This window comes from Mustela lutreola, chromosome 7 (genome assembly GCF_030435805.1).
Source record: "Mustela lutreola isolate mMusLut2 chromosome 7, mMusLut2.pri, whole genome shotgun sequence".
NCBI lineage: Eukaryota > Metazoa > Chordata > Mammalia > Carnivora > Mustelidae > Mustela > Mustela lutreola.
Window position 1 is genome coordinate 21,384,296 of NC_081296.1, and position 23,278 is coordinate 21,407,573.

Sequence of the window (23,278 nt, forward strand, 5' to 3'; positions counted from 1 at the left end):
GGATCAGACCCGACCTTTCCTTGGGTGCCTGCAGACGTCCATGCTTCGTGGTTTAGTGGGCACCATCTCCTGGTAGGAGGCTCCCTGACCCAAGTCCAGCTATGTACCCATGCACGCCCAGGTGGCCGCATTCCCAGGCGGGCTTTGCACTGCGGACTAAAACTCTGTTCCTTGGAGGCAACAACTAGAGCGGTGGAAGGCAGATCGAGGAACTTTGGGCGATCTTTTTGACGCCACGTCCAGTTTTTAGGATCTCTTGCCAATTTCTCAGTGTGTTTCTGTCCAGATAGACTAAGCTCTTTGGAGTTAATTAACCTGAGGTCCAGCTACAATTAATAGAGAGCGAAGAAAGGACGGGAAGAGGGGGACTTTGTAGGAGGAGCAGGGAATTAAAAAAAAAAAAAAAAAGTAATGTGCGTTTAGCTGCATTCCTTTGCACCGGTTGGTCACAGTTAGTTACCGACTTTCCAGCTGCGAGGACGATGTGCGCCATTTACTGTAATTGAATTGCTGTTATAACACCTTTCAGGGGCACAGCAAAGCATTTCAAAAAAGTTGCGTGCTTGGTCTGCGACTGCCTGTCCTCTTCCAGCCGTTGCCAGCCCGCCAGGCATGCCGGAACTGGAGGGCATAGGGCTCCAGGCGCCCTGGGCAGAGCTGGAGGAACCTGGCCCCTGGCGAATCCATTCCGGGCAGCGGACGCCCCTAACCCAGCCAGGCAGCCCGAAGAGGCTGGAACTCGAAGACGGGATAGAACGAGAGATGAGGTTAGGACCTGGAATTGCAGAAGCTGGGAAAGTCAATATACAGTCGGGAGTGAACTCCAAGCTACGAAAGGCCTTTGCCCTCCCGGTTCCATTGGATGTGAATTCTCAGCGCTCCCTGCCGCAGCTCCAGGTGGTTTGGCAGTGCTGCCTCCCCTTCCCCCTTCCTCCCCCCAGCCTTGGCCTGGCCTCTCTGAGTACCAAATCACCCCGAGGAGATAGGAAAGCTTCCTGCCCCCGGGCTAGGAGTTAAAGGTTGGGGCCTGATGCTGAAACTCTTCCTCGGTGCTCCCCGCCCCAACCCTCTCCGACTCTGATCAAGCTTCCCAGCCTCGGATTTCTGCCCTGCAGGTCGGGGCGGGACGTTGGAGCCCCAAGAGTTCATCATCTCCGTCTCTCTGCAGCCTCTGACGTTTCTTGGGCCTGTGGGACCTTCCTTCATCCCTCTCACCCTTGGGCGCATCTCCCTTATCGCTCAGCAGTGTCCTCGCTGTGACCACAAGACCAGCCCTTTTCTCTGGAACTACTCACTCTACGCTGGCCCCTCTTGTGGCCTGCACACGGATTTTTAGGCTCAAAGAGCAAAATTTAGAATCATACGACAACACCCCCCACACCGCCCCCCAATTAGGATCTCCAGGCCTTCAGCGCACCCTATCTGCGCTCTCCAGATGGGCGGCAGGTTGAAAGAAGTGGGGCAGGTGGGGGCAGGGGAATCTCCCTATCCCAACGCTCCAGTAAGATCCCCGAGGCAGGTTTAAAGGCCTGGAAAAGGAAAAGGCAAGTATTGGAGGCTGGAGTGTGCCTCATGGGTCTAGGAGGTGACTAGAGTACCTCTGGGACCAGCGCACTGGGTGCCGATGGACCTGAGCATTCTCTGTCTTAGATGTGCAGGTCAGCCAGAGAAGGCTAAGACGTTCGCTATCACGCTGGGCTCCCCTGTCCCGTCCAGGGCGATGGGGGGCAGAAATGAGTCAGGCTCCAAAGAACTGTCCAGGGGAGGTTGAGGCTGAAACCAGAGGCAAAACAGGCAAGGAGGCAAAGCCTTCCTTGGAGGAGAAATCACCGTGGCTGTCGCTCTGCAGCCAGATGGGAAAGCCTTTTGGCCTTTGTTCAGGACTCACCTAACCTATGTGTGTGTACGCGCACACGTGCATCTGGGGTCGGGGGAGGCAAGTTAGAGGACGTGGAGAGGGGGAGCTTGGCATCTACCACATTCATCAATGTGACTCAGATTGAACTTTTCTTTTTCTGAGAGATCTTCAGCCTTCTCCGGGGATTGCTAGACCTAACCTGTCTTCAGAACCAAAAAGTCTGTTGCTTTTGGAGACATCCAGCAAGGTGAATGAGCATGCGCTCTGTGGGCCTGAGAGCTGGTTGTGCATCCCCTCTCCTTCTCCCAAAAACGCTACAGCCTGCAAAACCAGGTTCTTTCCCTTTCCTGTGTGGTCAGATGAGGTGTACAGTATTCCCTGCCCCTGGTCCTGGTGGTCTTCTGCAGCAGTGAGCAGGTGGGGATGGCATTGGGGAGCTCGGTAATATGCAAAAATCGGGAAAGTGGCTTTGATGGGGAGACCTTGGTCCAAGCTGGGGGTAGATGACTTCAAGTCTTACCTGAGGACAGAAGAAAAGTAGGACCTGGTCCTCATTTGGACCCTGTTTTCTCTGCTTTGAACAGTGGGTTCTTGGCTTTGTGCCTCAGGGCTCCCCACACCAACAATACACCCCCCCCAACCCCACTCCCTTGTCTTGCTCTGCATCTGCATGGTCTTGAGCTTGAAGAGACACCCAAGGGAGGAACAGCTTCAGAGCACGTTAAGAAGTCAAGGGCAAAACCTTGTTCTTCTCAGCATGGATCAATAGCAAGACCTAAGTGAGTCTCGTTGACAAAAGACCCTTCTCACCCAGGACTGCAGGCCAAGCTGGGCTTGTGATGTGTGCCTCCACTCAGACCCACTGCTCAGCTCCATCTACACTCACTGCCCTTGTCCACTGCCCAGTCCTGATGAAATCTATATGCCGTTTTGACCCCTCCCCCATCTCTAAACTTTGCCCAGCAGTGATTTTCACCTGGCATTGACCTTTAGTGTTAACCAAAGTTGCTTGTCAACCACTAGAAAGATTCTTTCAGAAAAGGCATGGAGAAAAATAGACATAAAGGGACAGAAATGCATCACTGATCCCTGTACATGACCAAGTTCCTTACCTGTGGTTATCTCTTTACATCCTCACACACCCCAAGACACAGGTACTACTATTGTCTCCCCCCGCCCTTTTTTCCCCCTGCTGGGGAAACTGAGCTTCAGGGAAGTTGAGAGCCCTGTCCAAGCTTAGCCAGCTAGCAATACGCAAAGCCTCCATGGAATCAAGCAGACCTTACTGGAAGCCTGCTTCTCTCCCAGCCTGGACTCAAGAGAGAAATCAGCTCACTTGGAGAGCGAAAACGGAACATCTCTCTGGGACAGAGCAGTACCCTTCCCTGAAATCTGCTCCCGCCTGCAGGGAGCCAGGGAGATGATTCAGTGCCTGAACCCCTCAGCTGAGAGTAGTAAGCAGCCAGGTCCTTGAATCCCCTCCATGGCACAGCCTACTGCTTCTGGGGCAGAGAGTCTTGACCTGGCACTTTCTGTATTTGGGGGGATGAACCAGAGGGGCTTACAGTGTCTTGTGTCCCTGAAAACAAGGTAGGAGATAATGATTCCTTTTTGAGGTCCTATTAAAAGAGCACTTGCTTTTGTATGTGAAGCAGTGAGGGGAGGGGAGGGTAGAAAGAGGGGAAAATAAAAGAAAGTACCTACAACACATTTGGGCGTATTTATTCTGTGAGATGGACACAGCTTAGTGCATGGCAAACAATGTAATTTGTGGCACCAAAAGAAGCAGTTACATTTCAATCACTCCAATATGCTCCCTCTTGTGATGGGGATCAGGGAGAACACTGATGCAAATACAAGAACTTCCCCTTTACCCAAAAGTCCCATTTCCTCTTGGAACCCCAGAGGAATGTTCTTAGAGTGGAACAGAGAGCTGTCCATTTATGTCCCCAGAAGGACCTGTCTGCAGGTGCTAGTGGAAGGACAGGTAGCAAGGAGGACATCTTCCCACTTTTTCTTTTAATCTACTTCACCGACTTATTTAATAGCAATGACAGAAAGTCATTAATGATCCTACCAAACTGGGGTGTTTTCTTAACTAAGCAATGTTCAGTGAATTTAAGAAAATGCTCTCCTTAGAACCTCCCCCCATTATTCTCTATGATGATATATTTATAGTCTCTCTAAATAATATATAGTCTTTCTAAATATATATTTGACAGTCCCTGTCAAATAAATAAATAAATCTTTTTAAAAAAAGATTTTATTTATTTAACAGAGAGAGGTCACAAGTAGGCAGAGAGGCAGGCAGAGAGAGAGGGGGAAGCAGGCTCCCCGCTGAGCAGAGAGCCCGACCAACACGGGGGTGAGGGGGGCTCAATCCCAGGACCCTGGGATCATGACTTGAGCCGAAAGCAAAGGCTTAACCCACTGAGCCACCCAGGCACCCTTAAAATCTTTAAAAAATAAATAAATAAAATAAATATACTTAAAGATTTATTGCTTTAAATAAACACATAAATGTATATGTTATATATCATTAAGTAAATAATATATAATAAAAGCAAGCAAGCAAATCACAAATGAAACCTATGGTGGTTTTCCTGATGATAAGCACGTAGACCCATGCACAGCAAGTGGAAACCAATAGGAGCTATGAGGGTAATTCCGTCTGTATCTTATAATTCTAATGCTAGATCTGTGGCATCAGTTTTTAACTTTTAGCTGAAGAACCCCTCAGCTGTGGGATCCAGGCATGCTCCCACTTCACTCATTTATGTCATTTATTTATTTATTTAGAGTGCAGGCAGTGGCGGAGGAGAAGAAGGAGAGGGAGAGGGAATCTTAAGTAGGTTCCATGTCCAGCATGGCTCTATCCTGAGATCATGACCTGAGCCCAAACCAAGACTTGGCCGTTCAACTGACTGAGCTACCCCAGGCATCCCTTCCTATGTCATTTAACTTGACTCTGGCAGCAAACATAGGACGCAATTAGTTATTTAATCCCCATATGATAGAAGTGGGCCCCAAGGCTCAGAGAGGTTATGTAATATGCTCAAGGTCATACACAGCTAGTCAGTGACAGGCAAGGTTGGAACCAAGACTGTTGCACCATAGTTTCTGGTAATGAAATCAGTATCACAAAGCTGTCCATTTGGGCTATCTTCAGAAGCATGTCTGGACTTCAGGATCTCTTCTTTTGGGGGGATGGCTGGTTCGAAGAGTGGAAAGCGTGAAGATAACTATATTCCTCCTTCCCCCAGTTTCTCAATATTCCATTTCATGATTGTCTTCAAAATTATTACTTCCTTTGGAGAGCTGCATGTTTTTCTCTGTCTTCGGTGCAATGACCCATGTGTAGGTCTCTACAAACTCAGAAGGTTGGCTGAGCTTTTGGTTTTTGCTTTTGTTTTTGGGTTTTTGTTTTGTTTTGTTTTACTGACTGCTTGGGGTCATTTTCTCATCAGTGAGAGAAGTCTTTGCCTGTTTCTTACAGGTGGGTTGTGACTGTACATGCAACCCATGCTAGAAGACTGCCCTTGAGGGGCGGGACTTATTTGATGCTGAGATGCTAAGGAGTCAAAGCCTTGTCCCCTGGGGTAACTGGTGCAGGGGTCCTTCTACCAGAGCCCACTGACTCAAATTGACGTGCCCGCCTTGGTTCACAGAGGTAGGACAGCCCCAGCTCTTTCCCCGTATCCTCTTTGTCAGATCAATGGGGCAGTGGGAGCCCACTAACAGTACACATTTAGCCAAATGGAAGGGAGAGTCCAGAGCAAAACTACTTGGTGATTCGGATGGAAATTTAGCAACCTGGTGCAAGCTGTAAGTTACAGCTCTAGAAGGCTAAGGCATCTCTAGAAGGCTAGGCATACTATTAATATTTGGGGGACCACTGTAGAATCAATGTACCTAGTTAGACATTATGATGGTTCAAAACAGCGGGCTGACAGATAGTATTCAAATCTTGAGTTTGCGGGAAAAAAAACATCTGAGTGGGTTCCTGGTCTGGAGGGAGGTTAGGTTAGCTTGGGTCAGCCAGTCCTTGGGGAAGGCTGAGAGGCAAGATAGGCTGGGCCTACCTGCTTATTCCCCATTTATACTGCATTTAGAGCTCTCTCTGGCTTGGCAAGTGGGTCCTGGGAGGAAGTAGAAGTGTGAGTGGGGCCATGGGTGTAACATGGAGAATACAGAACCTAGTAGAAAAGGGAGGAATGGTTATTTTTCTGCTCTTCTGGGACTTTTTCTCATATATATTTTTATTTAACACTCACCTACCACATAGGTAAGATGTTCACAGCCTAGTGCAAGACACTCATAGACACAAAGGCTAGCAAGTCATGGGCCCTGGCCTCAAGGCGTTTTCAAGTTTGTGGGGGACAGGCAAGAAACTGTGACCTAATCTACAGACAACTTATACAAAGAGTTTTGGAAGCTTGAAAGAGAGCGTGGTCTCTCCAGCCACAGAAAATTGCTGGGAAAGACTTCATCATGGAGGTGACCTGACCTGAGACTCAGCAGATGGGGCAGGTGAGGCAGAGCTGGGGTGGGAACAAGAGAGAGAAATAGGAACACCATGGAAGGAAGCACAGGTTCTGTTTTCTCTGAGGGACAGTCAAGGTCATTGCTCTCTGGCTTCCTGGCGTTGGCGTGAAGAAGCTGTAGGTTTCTCACACAGTTAGTGTATCTTCTGCCTCCCTGTCTTGTTCATGGCAGGGAGGAGTGGATGAAATTGTTTCCCAGAGGATGGAGTTTCTTTTTAATCCAACCAATGAGCCACGTTGAGATCTCCTTCTAGAGTGAATAAACTCAGCCACTTGGGTCCTGAGAATTTTACTGAAGGTTTAAGACAGAGAGAAGGACCCATAAAAGTAGAAAATGTGGTGGAAATATCAAAGAAGATTAGAACACTAAGCATTGCAGAGGCCAAAAAATCCTGCCAGAATGTAATCCTAACTTTGCAAGTACGCCAAAAAGTCCTGGTGTCATTGACTTCCTCCTGGGTGCCTGGGTTTCTATCAGAACAGATGAAACATGCTGTTTTGGTTAGTCTTATGTGTCTCTCTCTCCCTTGGGGCTGGAAGCCCCTTAGAGGCTAGGAGTTTAGCTGATTCACTTATGTTCTCAGCCCCTGGCACAGTACCAGACACAGGATAAGAGCCCAATACCTTCTGAATGAAGGAGAGATGGGAGTTTAAGGATATTGGTTTTTCTTTGTGTTAATGGTAGTTGGAGCATACGAACTTTTTAATTAAAAAAGTTTTATTTAAGTAATCCACACCCAACGTGGGGCTTGGACTCAGGACCCTGAGATCAAGAGTCACTTGCTCTTCTGACTGAGACAGATGGGTACTCCTATCATTTTGGGTTTTTCATTATGATTGTACAAAGTAATCACTATTAAAACTAGTTCTTATAACACTAGTTTTTGTTTACAGTGGGACTAGCTTGTTGAAGTGAAGGGCTTTTTAAAAGCACAAGAGATATTAAACTGTGTCCTTTGCCTTGACCTTGGATGGTCACCTCCAAGAAACTTGAGAGCCACAAGTTTGAAAACCACTGTGCAAGAGGCTTCAAATTCATGTCCAGTGTGTTGTTTTAGTTACTTCTCAGCATGATAGGAAGGCTCGGCCACACTCTCTATGCTGGTCTTTTTAAGGCTCAGAGCAATTAGAAAATGTCATGTGACCAAACCTTAATTTATTGTGGTTGTTATCTGTCATTCTATGTATAGTCTGTACACTGGCCAAGATACTTTCTCAGTTGGGCTAACTTGTGGTTAAGAAGACATCTTGTTCTTCCTATGGCTTTCACATAGCTTGTGTGACCTAAGGAATGGCAATAATTGGGATTCTTAAAAATCAGTACCTTATGGCCACTTGCCCAGGGAAAGGGCAAGTTCTATGTAGGAAGAAAGACTCATCTAAGATGTTTTGATGCCCTTCTTTTTTATACCGCTGTTCTGTATTAACATTCTCTAACATAGTCACCAATTAGATCTTGGAAGCAAGCATGAAGAAAAGCATAAAATGAGATCAAAACATGATCAGCTCCCTTTGAATTCTACCTTATGTTTTAGCCAATCTATTGGCTCCTTGGCTTGGAGAAATTTCAAATTCCCACTGGCTTAGTGGCAAGACATCTTCTCATTCTTCTTTTCCAAATACGTTCTCCTTTACAAAGAAAGAAAAATCCTTCCCACCACCTTGTTTCTCTTGTGAATTCTCTTCTTAGAATTCATATTGTAAAAGAATTCACACGTGAAAGGGATCACATTTTTGAACACTATGTTTACTGTTGTTCATTGCTCCTGGGTGAGGTAGGAATTCTCAGTAAAGATGCTTATAGCTTTTGTTTGCTTTGAGTTGAGGAGGCCATTTTAGCCTTGGTCATCATTTCAGGGATACTGACCTGTGTCTTGGTACCCAGACAACTGAGATACTATAAAAATATCATCCAACCTCCAGCATATGACTCAAAGAAAGACAAAATGTTGAGGGTTATGGGTCTCCAGGGGCAACGATCAAACTTTCCTATTAACAATATTAAAATATGTTCCAGAAAGCCCTTGTCAATTGATTCCAATGGGATTGGACACATAAATGCAAAAGATGGGAATCCAACTTTTGGCTGATTGCCAGCCAGTGGCTCTGTGGAGACCACCAAATGTAGAGACTTCACTTTTGCAAGCCAATAGAATACCTTCTTCCACTTTGAAGAATTATGTTCATGCATACATGCCTACACCAAAGAATCTAATTAATTATTACAACAAATATATTGATCCAATATTCCTAATTCAAGCATTTCCCAGAAAAGGAAGGAAGGAAGGGCTACTACCTCATTATGGAATAATTATAAATAACATTCTTCACCCCATGATGCTCTTTATTAGCTGCAAAAAAAAAAAAAAAAAAAAAAAAAGGTGAGAAGAAAATGAAAAACTCAGGGACGCCTGGGTGGCTCAGTGGGTTAAGCCTCTGCCTTCGGCTCAGGTCATGATCTCAGGGTCCTGGGATTGAGTCCCACATTGGGCTCTCTGCTCAGCAGGGAGCCTGCTTCCCCCTCTCTCTCTGCCTGCCTGTCTACTTGTGATTTCTCTCTCTCTGTCAAATAAATAAATAAAATCTTAAAAAAAAAAAAAGAAAATGAAAAATTCAGTAATCGTTGAATAGTGACTATCTAAATGTTGGGAAGTTTTCATATAATTCATGGAACACATTTTCTACTTTGCAACCAGAGTCTTGGCTTTGTGCACGTAGATCCAATCTGTTTTTCATTGAGGGACAAAGCAAAGGGAGAGCTGATACTAAATTCTGTCTCTTCCTAAGAAAAGCAAAGCTGAGAGCAAATAGTTAATGTTTACCTGTCAGGAAAGCCAGCATTTCAGAGCCATGAGCTATTATCTTGGCGTAAATGTGAAACTGAAAAAAAAAATATGGAAGTGGAGTGAGTTATAGAAAGAAGGTTTTCTTGGATTTACCAGGTTTGAGGCACAATGTCGGCTATCTAGAGAAGGATTTTGGGTGAAGGGACAGCTATCCCAAGCCTCAAATTATTAAATGTAGAAATGAAAAAGCCAAACATTGTTTTAACTTAAAACTTGGGCTGTTAATATATTTCCTTTTGTATGAAGTATGACTACCTGTGCTGTCTTTAAATGGTACGAAACGGCTTTTAATAATCTTCCATGGGAATCAATGAAAAAATTCTTCCTATGTTGCCAATTTAGTGAGCATAAATTACCAGGAACTTTATATGGAATAAATTATATTCTTAAACCTTCTCAGATGTGCAGCCAATAGAGATTTTAAAGCAGAGAAGGAAATGCAAAACTTCGCTCGAAGGGGCATTGGCTGTATTTGGAAGCTTCTCGGGAGCTGCTTTCTCTCTACCCCTCTGAGGGGATCACAGGGGCTGCGTTCCAACCTGAGGCTTTCACAGCCACATGTGGCTCTTCAGAAACCTGCGTGTGGTTTTCTTCTTGGATTTGAATAAAGCGACAAGGAATATGGCAAAGTGAATACGTTCGTGGGCCCAAGGAGAATAAATGAGGACGTCTCCTTGAATCACAGACAGGACACAGAGGGCAGGTGTCACAGACCCCAGATGTGCCATTACCTGACTTCGGTGCTTCTGTCGAGAACCCTGCGCTCTCACCTTTTTTTTTTGCAAAACCATTGTAAGTGCAATTCATGGGCACTCATATATGCAAGGTAAGTTTAATTGATTTGTGGCTTTCCACGTTGCTGACAATGAAGTGGTTCTTTGGCTGTTGAAAGGTGAGGGGAACTTGATTTCATTGCGGAGACAAGATGCCACATTCTCCAAACTGACAGATGGATATTCTGCTTCAGAATTCATTATTTGATGTGAAGGACAATGGTGAAAATCTGAATCTGCTAAACAGTTCAACAGGTCAAAATACAGACCATTAAAAGTTAAATGAATTGGAACGTTGAAAATCATTGGCAAACACATTTATGTGGCAGTTTCAAGCTTCCCTGATGATCTTTTTTGATAGTCTTTTCTGTGTCATTTTGAGTGTTCCCCACTCTTTCAGATAGCTACTATGGGGGCACTGACTAGAACTTTAGGTCTGTGTTGTCCCTTGACACTGAATGGAAAATAACATCCCTCAGCCAAAGATACCAAATATCTTAACAGGGGAACTGATGCTTTCTTGGTCTCCTGTAGAGAAAGTGAGAAAGAGGAGGATGCTTAGTCCCTGGACCCATGTCTAATTAGTCTGCCTTCCCATCCCAAGCACGTGGTCCTATGCCATTTATGAACAGAAAATTAAGTTATAAAATAGCACAGGGTAATTGTAGTTAGTCAGAACATGGACGAGTACCTAAAGCGAAATTTATCAGTTTCCTCTCCAATCAGCTCCCCTCCATGGTTTTAAAATGATATCCGGGGATTCTCTCATGTTTCTCTCTTTGAGAGGTGGAGCCTGATTTTCACACGTGACATAGAATGACTGTGGAGCCTAGGTGATAAAAAGCCAACTGTGGCTTTTGGTTTTGGATGTATGCTCTTTCTTTTTCTTTCTCTTGGATCTCTGACTCTGGAAAGTCTTACAGAAAGTCCCACATGGCAAGGAACTGGAGTCTTTGGTAACAGACAGCAAGGAACACCTAGGTGAGTGAATTTGGACCCAGATTCTTCAGCTTCCATAAGTCTTTTTTTTTTTTTTAAGATTTTATTTATTTATTTCACACACACACACACACACACACACATCACAAGTAGGCAGAAAGGCGGGCAGAGAGAGTGGCAGGCAGAGAGAGAAGCGAAAGTAGGCGGAAGCAGAGAGACTGATTCAGGACTCGATCCCAGGACCCCGAGATCATGACCTGAGTTAAAGGCAGAGGCTTAACCCACTGAGCCACCCAGGTGCCCCCAGCCTCCATAAGTCTTAAGATGACCTCTGCTCTGGCCAATAATTTGACCACAACCTCCTGAGAGACTGTGAACCAAAAGCACCCCTCCAAGCTCTTCTCAGATTCCTGACCCTCAGAAACTGTGAGAGCGTAAGTGTTTGCTGTTTTAACTTGCCAAGTTTGGGGTTAATTTGTTACACAGCAATCGATAATGAGTACATTCCTAAGAAGTAAGTTGCACAGTGTCTGGGACTGACTAGGAGGCTAATAAATATTTGTGGAGAGTATGAATTAAAATGAATAAATGAAAAGTTTAATTTATATCCTTCCACATCTTTCCTTATCTTACTGCCTCTTTAAAAATAGCTTCATGGAAGAGCGTTTCCAAGGGAGGATCTCTTTAATTATTAAAAGTTCAGTCATTCTGCAAATATTTGTGGCTGCTACTATTTGAACCACTCTTTAACTATGAAATTCTTGTGAGCCCATTTTGGACATCTGCCAGGCTTTTATAAGGAAATATTTATTGAAGCTCTCTCTGCAAGTCTCTTTGCTTTCATATAAGTTAAAACCTAGATTTTTGGGTTAGGGAAGTAGACACAGCTCACTCGGATGAGTGAAGGGTGAGTGGAAGGACAGAAGCTATTTGTACACTGATATACTTTTTAAAAAATATATTTTTATTCATTTATTTGAGAGAGAGACCGTAAGAGAGAGCATGAGCAAGGAGAAGGTCAGAAGGAGAAGCAGACTCCCCGTGAGCTGGGAGCCCGATGCGGGAATTGATCCCTGGACTCCAGGATCATGACCTGAGCTGAAGGCAGTCGCTCAACCAACTGAATCACCCAGGCGCCCCTGTACACTGATATACTTAAGGTATTCATGGGTGAGGATGAGACCCATCACCAAACTGAGGGATATGAATAATGTAAGGCATTTAACAGTCAATGAGAGCAACTTGTAGAGGGATGTGACTCGCCCATACTCTCTATGGTGTGATATGTGACTGCAGTTGGCCTTTGGGTCAGATAATTTGGCTCAGAATCCCACCTCTTTTATTTAACAACTGTGAAAATTGAAGAACTCACTTCATCCTTTGGAACCTCATTATCTTCGTCTATCAATCAAGCAAGCACAGAGTAGGATTTAGGATTTTTTAAAAGACAAGGTATAAAAAGGTTTAGCTTACCACCTGGCATGCAGTATGTCCCTCAGAAATTGTTAGCTACCTTTTATGATATGTTTTCTATTTCCTCCACTGTTAGATCACTTTTCTGTTCATGGGCGCCTCTCTGTCTTTAGCTCTTAGCAGTATGGTGGGATGGTCTGAAAAGCTAGAGATAAGCGTGACTAAAGCATGGTTGGACTTCTCCACCCCAAGAAGAGCCTGGTGAGATGGGATATGTTAACAGTGTAGGACTGGACTCTGGAGAAGACACTGAACCTTTAAGCTACTGTCCTCTCAGCTCTACATGGCCTTCTCTCCAGCTTTGGTTCTGCCTTTTGACTGGTCTCTCTTAATGCATCTGGAGGCTTCTCTTGCACCACTCAAAGCGACCTCAATGGCGGGTCCTCCATATATCTAAGTTGCAATTCTGAGGCTTGAGCTCTATAGGTCATTGCAGGAATGGCTCCACCAGAAGATTTCAAAGCTGTTGAGTGAAGGAGTCAAGTCAAAAAGTGGTTCTCTTGCTCATCTCTCGGTTGCTTCACCTGGAATTGACCATGCTTGAAATTGTATGAGACTCCATGCATAATCTCTTCTCTTTTTTCTTTATCATGTTCACCTTGCTCACTTTGCTAGTTTCTTCTTCTACTCTCATCCAGTCCTGTAATGTCCCTAATTTTCTCCTTCCTCTTCTCCTTCTACCTACCTACCATGCATGATGAAGTAGGGGAGAATAAAGCCAGGAGTAGGTCTGGAGCACTGTGCTTCCTTCCTTTCCTGACTTTTACTTACTCATGTTGTGTGCTCCTGTTGTAAAGGCACACTGAAATTTGCCAAGCAAATGAGTTTGGTTTTTAGGATGGATCCAGCTGTATTTTATATTTTATGTAGAAGTCTATATTTTATGTGAATGTTGATAAAAAGCATATAAGTCTTCAGGTATCATGAACAAAATATCCTTCTTATTTGACTTGCTTCCTTGCTCCAAGTATACTGTTATTCTCAGTCTTTTTATATTTTCCTTGAGTGCATCTTCTGACCTTTTGGCAAAACATGAATACATAAAATTCACTATACCAATAACCAGTTTGAACAAACTTCTTGGCTTTGAGAGTAAAGATATAATGAGCACAGCCAGGAATATGATGATATTTATTAGATGTATTAAAATGTCCTTACTATGCAAGTTTCTTGGGCCACATGTGTAAATAAATATGACTAATACATTAAAGTATCTAATTATGGTAAATCTAATGTGGCTATTCTCTACACATTTACATTAACATGTGTCTTTCAAGTTTGATATCCATTAGTAAGATAACCACTCCTTTTAGTTTAGCCTTTCTTTCTTTCTTTCTTTCTTTCTTTCTTTCTAAGTTCTGGTAGGAGAAATTGAAAGATGCACTCAAGTTAATCTTTAGAATGCCCTCTCCAGGGGACAAAGAAACTCCATGGATTCTCCTTATCCCCATCTCTTCCTATAATTATAAAGGAAAATATCCTAGCAGATCTATGGGGTTCATAGCTTCTTTTTGCTTTAACCCCTTATTTCAACATAAGAAACATATATGCAAAGCAACTGTAGCAAGTGAGAGTGGAGACAGAAAAAAGATAAAATTATTTTATTGTTCAGGATAAGCTAGGTTATTCTGCTGTAACAAATTAGCACTATTTGCTCTTTCACAGAACAAAGGTTTATTTCTTGTTCACGCTTCATACCAGTTATAACTTGGCAAGAGGACTCTGTTCCAGATACCCACCCAAGGGGCTGATGATGGAGGCTCTACCACCTACAATTGAATTCATGGCATCCCCTCTGGCTCTAGCAAAGGAAAAGAGTGTTGGCATGTCTCCTGCCCAGAAGAGACATGTAAGTCTTCTGCTCATGTACTGTTGGCAAGAATTAGTCACCTGGCCAAGCATTACTGCAGAGTCTGATAAATATAGTCTTTCATGTACCTGGAAGTGAGAGGAAAGCACACCAGCGATGCCCATCATATTATATAATTTAGTCTGTGAGATCTAGGGATACCTGTGTCTTAGGTCACAAAATAAGGTAATGGCAGAGTCAGTACTAAAACTCAGCTTTTTTTTTTTTTTAAAGATTATTTATTTATTTATTTGACAGACAGAGATCACAAGTAGGCAGAGAGGCAGCAGAGAGAGAGGAGGAAGAAGGATCTCTGCTGCACAGAGAGCCCAATGCAGGGATCGATCCCAGGACCCTGGGATCATGACCTGAGCCAAAGGCAGAGGCTTTAACCCACTGAGGCTTTAACCCAGGCACCCTAAAACTCAGCTTTTTTCGGACACCAGTTATCAAAAAAACCAGATATAAAAAACCTACTATTTTTATAGTAATTAACTATTTTTTGTATGGAAGTTGATAACATAAAAATGTTGCCGAGCTATAGCATAAGCTAGAAAAATCATGAAGTATAACTGAAGAATTATGACTTTATTGTGTTCTTAACTTCTTCTTTTCTCCTTCTTCCTTTCCTTTCCTTTCTTTCCTTTTCTCTTCTCTTCTCTTCTCTTCTCTTCTCTTCTCTTCTCTTCTCTCTTCTTCTTTTCCTTTCTTTCTCTCTTTTTTTCCTATCGACCCAGCCAAGATTTATTTTCTGGTTGTGGCTTGGGGAATTTCTAAGTCATATCCTCTAGTACCACGAAGAAGGAAATATTCTTACCAGGCAAACGCAAATTTTTGACACTAGTTGTAGTCATAATATCTTCCATGTACCAAGAATTGTACTTCAATTTTACAAATCACTTTTAAATATCTTTTCTTGTTTGCTTCACACATAACATACCAGAGATAAGCAGGTTGAATCACTGACTTGGTTTTATAGATGCCCAGGGAAATGGCATGATATGCTCAAGCTCACACAGCAAATTAATAGGACTACAATCCAAGGCTTTGATTTCTAAGATCAGTGCTGGAGCACAAGCTAGGTTTTTTCCCCCTTCCTATTTCCTAGCATTCTGGATTTTCTGGCATGAAAGAATGATTAGGTGACTTTCTCCAAATTTCAGTAGCTTTCCAGTGACAGAATGAGGCGCATAATTGACTCTTAACCAAAGCCTAACTTAAAAGTTAGACTCTTAACTCTAACTTTTATAGATTCTTATGTTGGTACAGATACAGCACCTGTTAACATCTGGAAGGTGTTACATTGAGGCCAAACTTCCACTGCAAGGGCTTGGATGTCTTTTGAAACACTGAAAGGAATTCTTTTTGGTTTCCTTAATTGATACAGTGAGGGTAATAATTATACCAAAAACATGGGATTAAAAGAGTACCCATCATTGTGCCTGTGCTGTATAACAGCCTGTTTGCTGTTACTGTCACTCAACACTCTGGAGTAATCAAGAACAGAGAGAGAAAATTAAACAAAAGGAGTAAATCCCAGCTCCACAAATTCTCTTTTGATCTCTTCTTCCTATTTCTGAGAGGTTATCAGAGTCTTGGCAGACAAAACGTGTAATTCGTAGAAACGTTGCACAACTGATAAATCTCATTAGGCTAGTGAGATTGCTTTCTGCTGCAAGTAACAGAACCTCACTAGAACATGGCTTAATCAAGAAGAGAATGTAGTAGCTCACATAATGGAAAAGAACAGGGGAGAGAGATAAGTGCTCCAATAATCCCCTTAGGAAATCTCTCCCTCTCTCTCTCTCTCTCTATCTATCGGCTCCACTTTTCTTTGTGTTGGCCTTAAGTAAGTTCTCTTCAATTGACAGCAATGATGATGACTACCAGCATCTCAAAGATGGTATCTTACAAGTTTAGCCTTTTTCTCAGTAGTTGCACCAAACATTCCAGGATTAATGCCCAGAGTCTTGATTGGGTCCCTTCAAAAAACAGACAAACAAACAAACAAAAAACACCATTACTTTGATTGGTCAGGGTAGGTCACCAGTCAACCAAAGGAAACAATAGGTGGAGTCAGCCCCAGTGAAATATTCAGACTGAGAATAGAGAAAGAAGTTGGTGTCCTAAAGGAAAATAGAGGCCCTATTATCTGAAGAGGGAATGGATATTGAACAGAGAACTACAGGTATCCATTCGGATGCTCAACGATATGCTTGAGTATGAGAAAATAAATTATTGTAGTCAAGGGTATTATTTTATGGGAAAAGCAACAAGAGTTACGATGTGAAGGATAGGTGGAAAATCTGATGGATGAATTTGGGTCTCAAATTACCTTCTTCTCTTTAACACTACGTTTCCCCAGAAATGTAATAGAAGTGGATAACGTCTTTTGCATTTTCATTTCCTATGGAAAAAGGTATTGGGGGGGGGGTAAGATGTATAGGTTATAAAACAAAATTTTGACTTATAAACGATCAGTCTTCTCCAAGGAAATAAAAATAGAAATGCTGGTCTGTTCTTTAGATGAGATCATTTTTTTTTTAATTCCCAGGAAACCCCTGTTATTCAAATGGATTTGCCTGTGCTTCATCTGTAAACAGCAGCGCTGGTCCCAACACAACTGTGTTCAGAAGAGGAACCTTGTCTTTGATGTTCTACTCTTCTGTAGGGGCCAATTACTGTTTTCCCAAGCCTGAAGTACATGGCTCTAGGACAGATCCTTCCTTTTTCAAACCACATCCATGTATCTATGTGGGCAAAGTCCATCATTTTCATTCAATTGTCATACCTGGTTTGGGTAGAACTCATTTCTGACTGTCACACATAAAATATTCCCTAAACACGAACTAAATTCCTACAAATCCATCAACAGACTACCCTCGTAAATAAAACCTATCAGCTGATAGTTGCATACCACATTCCTATTTCTTAAGTTCTTGCATGTAAACTATTTCACCAGATCATCACAGGAGCTGTGGAAGGCAGGTGGGGCGGATATGATTATTCTCATACCACAGATGATGAAACTGAGATGGAGTGACCCACTCAAACTGATAATTAATGCAAATCTTCAGATTCCAGACCTCAGCTTTTCCCCACTACATCTCAGTATCTGAGATGGGGTGAAGGCAGTAGTGTAGGCTAGAAGCTAGTAAGAAAATTCTGGAATCAAATGACCAATGGTTAGTAGACTGGCTTTGCTGATTGTTAGTTGGGTGTGTGACCTTGAGCAAAGTTCTTCATTGCTTACGCATCTGTATCATTATAATTATTCCAAACCTCATAGGATTCCAGTGATTATTAAATGGCATAATACATGGACAGTGCTTAGCAGAGTTTCCATATATGACCCCAGCTTGAATAAGTTAGTTACTGTTAGAGTTGCCATCATGTATCTTGGTAGTTTTAACCTCCCGATCACAAAGAGAGAATCAGGACCTGAATCATTCATCTGTAGTGTTCTAGGCTTCTGCCTCTGTCTCTGTTAATCGCAACTTGCAGATATGGGTGGAATGGGGGGCGTGAACTGCTGGATGAGCCCCTCACTTTCCTATATTTGTTTTCTTCTTCCTTGTCATCTTCCCCTTCTTCTACTTCCTCTTCCTCTTTCCCCCTACCTCCTCCCCCTCCTCCTCTTCCACCTCCTTCTTCTCTTCTCCTCCTTCTACTTCTATTCAAGTCAAGTAGTGGGAGTGAAGAAAGAACAAAGAAATCTGTAACTGGCTGTGATCAATTAATTGTAAACATCATTGCACTCTGATCAGTCTATACTTGCCTCCTAATTGCTTGATTTATTTTTTATTTTCATTCCAATTGCCCACCACAAAGCCAAGTATATGCTATCTGTACTTTAAAGATTATGAGGTTAGGGACACTTGGGTGGCTCAGTCATTAAGTGTCTGCCTTCAGCTCAGGTCATGATCGCGGGGTCCTGGGATTGATTCCCACATCGGGCTGCCTGCTTGGCAGGAAGCCTGCTTTCCCTCTCCCACTCCCCCTGCTTGTGTCCCTGCGCTCATCGTCTCTCTCTCTCTGTGTGTCAAATAAATAAATAAAATCTTTAAAGAAAAAGATTATAAGATTAATACTCTTTGCATATTCTAGCAGATAAATGTGAACTCTGCAATATGATTGAACAGTTAAGTTTAGACTTATGTAAAAACAACAACAGCCATTTGAATCTTTCTTCTTAGACTAAGCCCCAAAGAAGGCTGCAAATTCATGAGTATTTAACTCTGTTTTGAGCCTTTCCAATTCGGACTGCATTATAGATTTCCCAGTATTTTTTTTTAAGATTTTATTATTTTTAAGTAATCTCTATACCCCCTGTGGGGCTCAAACTCATGACCCCCAAGATCAAGAGTCACATGCTTCTCAGACTAAGCCACCAGGCAACCCCCCTCCATATTAGTTTTATAAAAAACAAACAAAGAAACAAACAAACAAACACCACTTAGTTCCACACCACCCGGATATTGGTTCTTCTGGCATGTCAGATCTCAATCTAATAGTGCAGCCATTTCATTTAAGCAAACCCTCATCAACACGTGATTTGGCCGAGTAAAGGCAAATGAAAAACAGAAAGCACGGTTCTACAGAGGGGCAGGCTTCCTGTTGATCTTGGTTGCCTCTCTTAGCCATTTGGGACTTGGAACAGTATGTCAGAAGTGGAGCCCAGTGGTGGGAAGCAGTAGTGAGGGCAACAAGACCCAATCCCTGCCTAGTGGAGCTTGCAGTCTAATGGTGGGTACAGAGAGTAAATGGAGAGTGAGAAGTGGTGATGGGAGCATGGGGCCTGGGAGCAAGGGTGTGAGGAGCACCTAACTCAGATCTGGGGAGTGATGACCATCTGAGCAGAGGGTGCTAGATGATTGTGAGTGAGCCAGATTGGAGTTCAGGGGGGGTGAGCAGACAGAAGGAGGCGTTGTGTGTGTGTGTGTGGGGAAGAACACCTAGCTGGTGGCAGAGTGCAGAATTCAAGGAGAAATGTGGCAGGAGAGGGGGCAGAGGAAAGGGTGGGAGCAGAAGGGGGAGGGAGTGTAACCATGGAAACGTCTCACTCTCTTACCCCCAAATCCACAAGACAGGAAATGACCTCCACTGTTTTTCTCTCTCTTCCAGGGGAAGTAGGACTTCCCTTAAAACCCAGGCTTTCTGGGGATTGAAGGAAAATAACAACTTCTAAGCACTTACTATGTACCAGGAAGATTTTTTTTTTTTTCCCCGCTTGATATTGATTTAAATTTACAACAACCCTATGGAGGAGGCTATATTGTTCTACCTATTTTCCAGATGCGGATCTCAAGACAAGGGGAGCGAAGTGGTTTTCTCAAGGTAACCCAGTGGATGAGAGGCAGGGCCAGCATCCTAGTGTGGCTCCAGAGATTTTCCCCTCCACATGAATGCTTGCAGCCATGAGGTGTCCCATGAGCTGACTCAGGAATGCCTTGTAGAGCTTCCAGCACCGTGTCATGGCGTGTGATAGAAAACTTTTCTGACATTAACATGGAGATATAGACTTCCACATTTTTTAGTCTTTAGTCAGGAAGATGCTTTAATAAAATTCACTTACGAAAACAAGGATGTCTTTAAGTTCAGATTATAACAACTATTTCAAATTGTGGTGGTTTATCATGGGAAAACTTCCAGATGCCTCTTATCTTTGCGTTTGCTTTTTCTTTAATGCAGGTAATACAACTAGGTAAGTTCTTGTCCCTTAAAGTAGGTAACATTTCCTGGTTCTCAGGAGGGGACAATGATGCCCTTTCAGTAATGCACTATTGAAATTCAAAGACTAGGTTTTATGATGACTCATCCAAGATTTTGTTTTGTATTTTTGCAAAGCACAATTTCCCTTTTTTTTGTTTTTTAAGATTTTATTTATTTATTTGACAGAGATAGACACAGCGAGAGAGGGAGCACAAGCAGGGAAAGGGAGAAGCAGGTTTTCCCGCAGAGCCCAATGAGGGGCTCAATCCCTGGACCCCTGGATCATGACCTGAGCCAAAGGCAGACACTTAATAACTGAGCCACCCAGGCGCCGCTCACAATTTCCCTTTTTCATAGACTGTGTGAAATTCTTTTGTGCCCAAACAAAAATGCAGGCCCCAACCTCACCTGAAATATCTTTTTTAGTGTCTCTCTCTGAAGCCCATGAATTAGAATGCCAGAAGTCCGGTGATTTGCTTTGTTTTGTTTTGTTTTAATTTTATTTTATTATTTTTTAAATTTTTAAAATTTTTATTTATTTATTTTTGAGAGACAGCTCGCTTGTGCATTTACATGGTAGGGGGAGGGGCAGAGGGGTAAGCAGACTCCATGCTGAGCAGGGAGCCTGACCCAGGATTTGATCCCAAGACCCTGGTATCATGACCTGAGCCAAAGGCAGATGCCTAACTGACGGAGCCACCCGGACACCCTAAAAGATTTTATTTTTAAGTAATCTCTACATAGAATATAAGGCTCGAGCTCACAACCCCGAGATCAAGAGTCACACGCTATATGTACTGAGCCAGCAAGGTGCCTCTGTTTCTCCTCCTCCTCCTCCTTTTTCAACGTACTGTGTACTGTGTAGTGACTCAGCAATTCTGTACATTACTCCGTGATCGTCATGATAAATGTGTTCTTTAATCCCCATCTCCTCTTTCCCCCATTCCCACCCACCTTCCCCTGGTAACCATCGGGCTGTTCTCCATAGTTAAGAGTCTGTTTTTAGGCTTTTATCTCTTTTTTTCTTTTTTTCCATTTGTTTCTTAAATTCCATGTATGAGTGAAATGATATGGTATTTGTTTTCTTCTGCAATGTTGTTTTTCATACGTATGCTATAGTGCCAAGTGATGTCCCAGAGACTACACATTTCCAAGAAAAATAAGGTAAAAAGGTGAGATACTGATTCCAAAAGAAAGAGATGCTGGATTTAACCTGTGATAACTTTATCAAAGGAGTTTATTGCTGACCATCACGACAACATCAAAGTTTCCATTGTCTTGTTCATATTTCCAGTGTACTCACAACTTTTGATGAAACTCTGCTTTCCATTGGGAAAAAGAGAAGTCATGATTGTTAAGTGTTTTCAGGTTTGGTAGATGTCTTCCAAGAATACTTGTCAGAGAATCAGATTAAAAAACAAAAACATCGTGTAATATTCATATTACCAGAAAAAATGCTTTGATGAAAAGATATTTTAGCAAGACCTATAATTAGTTCCTGGATTGATCTTTGTGTTGCTTAATGCTCTGTCCCTGTCAAAAAACATTTGTCATATTGGATCAGGTCATTTGATCTCTATATCCCATTTCCTATTTCTTTCCAGGACAAGTGAGCATGAGCAAACACTTTTTAATTATCCTGATCAAGAGCGGGGGACATCTTTTCACTGACCCCACTTGTAATCAACTGTGATCTCCTAGAAGCAGGCGAATTGATTGCTTCTATCCTTCCCAACTAGCCAGAAGAGTGGGTCATACATTATCCTGCCCCTTTGAAAAATCCAACTCCGTGATTGATTTCATGACTGCCTGTGGCAGTAAATTCCTCAGAATGAATTCTACCAGGTGAAGAAGTATTTTCCATAGCTTGCTTTAAATTTCCTTAGCATTAACTATGCTGAGGAGCGCAGTCTCTCTTGGGACAATGTAATAAGGATCTGTCAGTTTTACCGGCCAGTACCACTACCTTTAATGCCTAAGTAAATCTCTCTTATTTTCCAGCCCAGATTTAATAATTCTAACTTTTGAAATCTCCTGTCATGAGTGAATCTACCCTGCACTCGGTTTCTTGCCCTGCTCTGGAATCCTGCCATTCCTGCACTACCTTCCTTCAGGTGAGGAAGTAAAAGGTGAAGACAAGAACATAGGCGGATGTGCAGTATTTTCCTCAAAGATACTATTGTTTGTTTGTTTCTTTCTTTCTTTCTTTCTTTCTTTCTTTCTTTCTTTCTCGATTTCTTGCACACTAAAAGAAAAATCTACCAAAAGCAAAGGAAAATTTCTTGGAAATAATTTTATCTAATTCATCCACTGGGGTGCTTATGTGGCTCAGTTGGTTAAGTTTCCCACTCTTGAACTGAATGTGGGTCTTTTTTTTTTTTTAAGATTTTATTAATTTATTTGACAGACAGATATCACAAGTAGGCAGAGAGGCAGGCAGAGAGAGAGGGAGGAGGAAGCAGGCTCCCTGCTGAGCAGAGAGTCCAATGAGGGGCTTGATCCCAGGACCCTGAGATCATGACTTGAGCTAAAGGCAGAGGCTTTAACCCACTGAGCCACCCAGGTGCCCCTCAGTGTGGGTCTTGATCTCACCATCATGGGTTTAAGCCCTGCATTGAGCTCCAAGCTAGTCATGAAGCCTACTTCTTAAAAAAATAAAAAATAAAATAAAATATCTAATTCATATACTGTGCAGGGTCTCATCTTATAGCCCTCTATGGCTTGAGACTTTTTATCCCACAGGAAATGTCCTAAAGGAGTTCAACACAACTCTTTTCCAGTTTGGATATCTTCTGGGTGCAACAAAGTCTACTTTTTACTAAATAAGATAGACATCATTTTATCAAGTAAATGGACATTTCAGGCATTGGTTACTAATAAAATAAAATTATAAGTAAAGTGACTCTCCAAAGACCACATTTTCTCTAGATTTTTGCTGAGCTATGCCTCATCGTCGCCTGCATCCACAAATAGTATGATTTCTGGTGACTTCTTTTTATTAGTTTTGCAATGTCATTGTCAAGGTGGAATTATTTGATGACTTAAAACTTTTGTAAGATTTTCAAAATGTAGATGAAAAATTATATTTTAATAAAACACATCTTGTCATTTATTTATTGAGATGTGTGTGGGAAAAACATGATACTTCATGCTTGTTGACTAAATTGGCTTTGAAAGATACTTGCATTGTGGGGGCCCACAATGACCAAAAAAAAAAAGGATCAAATTGGGGTACACAGTGAAGCAGGAATGCCTTTAACTTTGTTTGAATTTTGGTATTTCTG

The 23,278-nt window shown here is 42.6% G+C and overlaps 2 long non-coding RNA genes across 2 annotated transcripts in view; both read left to right on the forward strand.

The window, feature by feature from the left end:
- LOC131835671 (uncharacterized) overlaps positions 1 to 23,278 on the forward strand; it is a 65,558-nt gene that overhangs the window by 14,252 nt on the left and 28,028 nt on the right. The gene's annotated exons all lie outside the window — the stretch shown is intronic.
- Positions 1 to 23,278, forward strand: part of LOC131835668 (uncharacterized) — a 39,212-nt gene that overhangs the window by 13,079 nt on the left and 2,855 nt on the right. The window contains exon 2 of the long non-coding RNA XR_009355311.1: positions 21,996 to 22,108. This is a non-coding gene — a long non-coding RNA (uncharacterized LOC131835668). The remainder of the gene's footprint in view (positions 1 to 21,995; positions 22,109 to 23,278) is intronic.